General features: G+C 38.2%; 1 protein-coding gene across 1 annotated transcript in view; it reads left to right on the forward strand.

Annotated features, from left to right (window-relative positions):
- The window catches only part of zanl (zonadhesin, like), a 67636-nt gene that overhangs the window by 13906 nt on the left and 53015 nt on the right, over positions 1-715 (forward strand). The window lies entirely within an intron of this gene.

Below are 715 nucleotides of genomic sequence, written 5' to 3' on the forward strand. Positions count from 1 at the left end.
TGAGGATGACTGGGCACATCATGTGTACCAGGGCTGGGATGACGTGCGATTCGATTTTTTCACGACACATGGGTGCCGATTGAATTTGTATTGATATATACAACATTGTGATTTTAGAAGTATTGCGATTCAGTAGTAGTAAGTATTGAGATTTTCTTTTCCTCCTTTAATCCTTGTGGTGACTTCCCGTCGACCATGCACTTTGTCCTCCCAGAAAAATGAACCCAGTCTGTTTTGCCTTTTTATGAAGTATAAAGTAAAAATGATACTGTAAAAATTCCAAATTTTGCACAACCATTGATTGATATCACATGTCATGTGAGCCAGATAATTACAGTAATAACACAAGTACACAGCCTATTAAGCAAACCACACGTCTTTATTATAATAAAACCTTTTTCTGTTTTCCCCCCCTTTTCATTTTTGTTGCTATGAATGTGTACAGTATAGGGTCACAAGAAACTTGTTACAGGTCTAGCGGTATCATATAAAGGTGAATCCATTCACCATCCATCCAATCCAAGGTGAATCCATTGGTTAAAAATAAGTACATTAAAATATCTATTCTAGGGAAACATTTTAAAAATACTTTTTTGTCACGATACATACGATTTTTGATCCCCCCCCACCCCTAGTGGGAACATACATGTGCCACCCACGCAAACACCCGCTGTCACTCGCCCTCTCTATAGCTTAATCTTCAGGATGAGTGACA

This window comes from Etheostoma spectabile, chromosome 19, assembly GCF_008692095.1.
Source record: "Etheostoma spectabile isolate EspeVRDwgs_2016 chromosome 19, UIUC_Espe_1.0, whole genome shotgun sequence".
Lineage (NCBI taxonomy): Eukaryota > Metazoa > Chordata > Actinopteri > Perciformes > Percidae > Etheostoma > Etheostoma spectabile.